The sequence below is a fragment of the Colobus angolensis genome, unplaced genomic scaffold (assembly GCF_000951035.1).
Source record: "Colobus angolensis palliatus isolate OR3802 unplaced genomic scaffold, Cang.pa_1.0 Scaffold191, whole genome shotgun sequence".
NCBI lineage: Eukaryota > Metazoa > Chordata > Mammalia > Primates > Cercopithecidae > Colobus > Colobus angolensis.
In genome coordinates, this window is record NW_012115055.1 from 8,143,018 (window position 1) to 8,147,432 (window position 4,415).

The window sequence follows — 4,415 nt, forward strand, 5'->3', positions numbered from 1 at the left end:
TTCTGTGAAATGTAAAAGCTGATAATAAAATCTGCTAATGCGTTTATATTGTAGAAAAACATTATAATACGATTGTCTTACTGTAGAACCTATAAATTTTCTTCTTCTCCTCCTTATTGTTGCTATTATTACTTTTAAATATGTTTATTACTTTTAATTATATTTAAGTGGTAGACATATATATAGAGAGAGCGCTAAAAAAAAAATACAATTTGTGTGTTCTGAAAAGAGAAGTATTTTGTGCTTTCATGGACCCCTTGAATTGGTTATTAACAAACTACAGTAAGAGAATACCTTCTTACACATGTAAGAAACCCTAAATATATCATTCAGGGTCCCAACAGAAGACACACACACAGACACACACACACACACACATATATGCAGGGTCCCAACAGCACACACACACACACACACACACACTCACACACACACACACACACACATATATATGCAGGGTCCCAACAGAAGACACACACACACACACACACACATATATATATAGAGATCAACCTTCAGGGTCTCAGATCAGGATGCAAAATTGATCAACCTTCAGGGTCTCAGATCAGGATGCAAAATTGTGTGTATATATATATATATGCATGGGAGTATAGGGAAAATCCTGACCCACTGAAGAACAGTTTTGCTAGTCTTGAAGCAAAGAATTTTTAAAAAGCCTTTACAAAGTTAAGCAGTGAATGTCCACGTATCCTTTTATGAGGTTTCAGCCTCAGGCATCCTGCTTGACTCAGTTTTAAAGTCCTGGCAAGAAGGCAGTTCAATTTTCCTTCTTGAGCAGAAGATTAAGTCCACTTTCCCTATCTCCTCCCTTATTGGGCTCTTCCATCCAAACAGCCCTGTAATTTCTCCAAGGCCAGGTACCAGACAATGTGGGGCAGCCACTATACCTCAAAGCCCACTGAAGTTATGTTAACTAGCCAGTCATAAACCTATTTAGCTCCCTGACCCATTACTTCCCTAGGAAACTACAGTAAAGGCACTTACCTGGAGTTCCACTCTTTCCCTCTGCCTTGTGACTGACCCCAGTGCTTCTCTCAGTGGCTCTACGGAAAGTATTGTGTTGTCCCAAGGAAATCCTGAGTAACAAAATTGTATAGCTTCAGGTTCTCCTGATCTGCATCTGACTCCCCATATCTTACCCAGGGTAACATCCTTAAAACAGGAGATTAGGGAGGCAGGTATGAGATTATTTGTGGTACAATGCTGAAGTGACTTTACAATTACTGTTGCCATTTAAGAATCTCATTCCATCATGTTTGTCTTTTAGAGCCTACCCACTGCATTTTCTGGTAACAATGTTGCCCAATTGTTGACAATGATCACCTTAGATTTTGAAACTTCTAATCTACTAGAAAATATCTATACTAACAATCATTACTCAAGGACTATCCTTTGGTACAAAAAACTGAATATTTTCTCAATACAAAATAATTTATCAATACCATGAAGAATGCAAACTAGTAAGTCACAAAAATAGATTAATAAAAATGAGCCCAAGTTTTAAGCTGATAACAGGGTCACCTTTCTATTGTGAGTTAGTTGGTCATCCATTTAGATGCATATTTAGGCTAGTGCCACCCCACCTGATCCATTGGCAATCATTTTGTGTCCTGATCTGAGACCTGAAGGTTGATCTGTAGGAACTCTGATATATCAATGGGCTTTCTTGTCTTCTAGCTTCTGATTAGTTACAATCAATAGATCAGAAGATCTATGCAAGAGGGAAGAATAAGGTCAGGGTTGTTACTCCCTTGACAATCTCATTTTGGGGTTGTCTAAAGTGGTGGTTTTCCTTGGCCGAGGTGACAGCTTTTGCAAAGCAACCCTTTTCATAGTTTCTCAGTCTGAGTTCTCATACCTGTCTATCTTTGTCTCCTCAGAATTGGGGTTGGTAAAAACCCTACATTTTCTAGCTCCCTGAATATTGAATTATTCCCGTGGTTTCCCTCTAATCCTATGACATTATAAATGGTTATTAAACTTTCAAAAATTTTCCAAAGTGAGTCTGTAATTTGTCTTCTGTTGGGACACTGAATTACATATTTAGGGTTTCTTACATGTATAAGAAGGTATTATCTTACTGTAGTGTGTTAATAACCAATTCAAGGGGTCCATGAAAGCACAAAATACTTATTTTTTTTGAACACCCAACTTGTATTTTTTTTAGCTCTACAATAAAAAGCCCAGTTAAGACAAATAAAATAGCACATGAATTTAATGAACCTGGATGTGGTGCTTCTATTTATACCTCAAACAGTTTAAACCTCAAGCTATAGACTAAACCAGATCATCAGAGAACAAAATATTGAAACTAGGACGTTTTAATTCCTTTATCGGGTTTATTTCTTGTAACAGACCCCAGAGTTACACCTTAATTCAGCCTTAAGCGCTATTATGAAAAAACAAAAACAATTTAGAGTTTTAAAATTATGTTTACTATTTTGATGACATTGAGTCTTGCATTAGTCTGTACCTTGTAGAATACTCTTATCAGGTCCTTTGAATTTATTGGTTTGCTCTTTTGGAAAAAAACAATAAACCTGTAAATCCCAAATACTGGATTTGTTTCAATCTTTAGAAATTTAAGAATTTTTCAAATAGTCATATTTGTTTTGGTAGCTAAGATGCTTAGAACATTCTTTCATTTTGACATATTTATAAAAACTTTAGTCTATGGCTTGCATTCTTGAAAATTATTCTTTTTTTCTGATCCACTGCTTTTCTAATTTTATATTAGGTCATTTTCTAGCAAAAACTTATTGTATTCATTTTGCATTGTGGGTTTTCTTACAAAGCATCTCTAGTTGTAAATAGATCCAGGATAAAATGATATATACATACCCCCCCCACACATATATACACACAAATACACACACACACACATATATAAAGTAGTAATATATATAAATACATATGTAAATAGAAGTAATTTTTTCTTATAGTTGGAGTTTCAACAGTGAAAACAATAGGGGCAAAGTAATCCCACTTGCTGATCTAAAACAAGGTACAAAATGGTCTGTGGAGGTCTTACAAGGAGTGTGGTCAAACAATATTTTTAAAAAATTACTAAAATATAAGGTACCTACCACAATGTTCCTCCTCAAAGTATATGATAAAATGGTTTTATTATGCTTATAATGTTGTGTAAATAGCACTAGAATCTAATTTTAGAAAAATCTGCATCACCCAAAAAGACACACCAATCCCAATTGCAATGAGTCCCTATCTACTGCCTTCCAGGTTAAACAAATAATATTCTCTTTCTGTCTCTATATTTTATCCATTTTTGACATTTCATATGAATTCATGAATCACCCTATATATATAATTGTGAATCTGGCTTTTTCAATTAGCATGATGTTTTCAAGGTTTATCCATGTTGTAGCATGTATCAGCAATTCTTTCTTTCCTTTTCATTGCTGAATAATTTCCCATTTATGGACATACCACAATTTGTTTATCTGTTCATCACTGATGGACATTTCGGTTGTTTCCACCTTTTGACTATGATCAAGTATGCTTCTGTGAACATCCGTGTACATAAGTTTTACAGATAGACATGTTTTCATACCTATTGGGTATCTCAATACGAATTGCATTTCTAATCTACGGAACAACTTTATGTTTAACATTTTGAGGAACTGCCAAACTGCCAAAAACTAATTTTTAAAACCATTTCTTATTATTGAATTTGAACATATATGAGAGAGTATAAATAAAATTCATTATGATGGAAAAGTCAATAGTGAGAATTTCTTTGGTGCATTTTTTACTCCTGTTGCAAATAAGAAAGTTTTCTTTCTCCAAGTAAGAATGTCTTCTGGAAAAACTCATGGAAATCTTGGTAAATGTCTTTTAATGTGGTATGCTCAGGATTAGCTACCTCTCTCACACAAAATAGGTGAAGGTTGGCAAATCAAGGGGACAGAACCTAGCAGAAGTCAAGTTCTGAGAGATAAGTGTGAGCAGCCAACTAGGAACATTCATCTATTCCAGAGATCTGAATGTTAAAGTCTTTGGAAGAACAATGTCCCCACTCTGACCCCCACAACATGCACACATAAGAAGAATCAGAGTATGTGGGCATCTGCCAGTCAGTGGCTGCTGCTTAGTTTATTGCATCAGTCAGGTGACACATTTTCTGCTAGTTTTCTTGCCTCTTATCCCCCTTCCTCTCTTCACATTCCATCCAAACCTTGCGTTTATAAAGGTTGTCTTAAAAATAAAGGTGTGGAAAGAAGAGTTATCAAACAGAATTCCTTTCTATTCCTGAAACTTTGTGTCATCTCTCTTACCCCCAGGATATTCCACAAGTGAAAACCGTATGTTCTCTTTGCTTTGCCTGGCTAACTCTAAACCTGAAAGTTCCACTTTATTTTATCTTGTCCAATCAA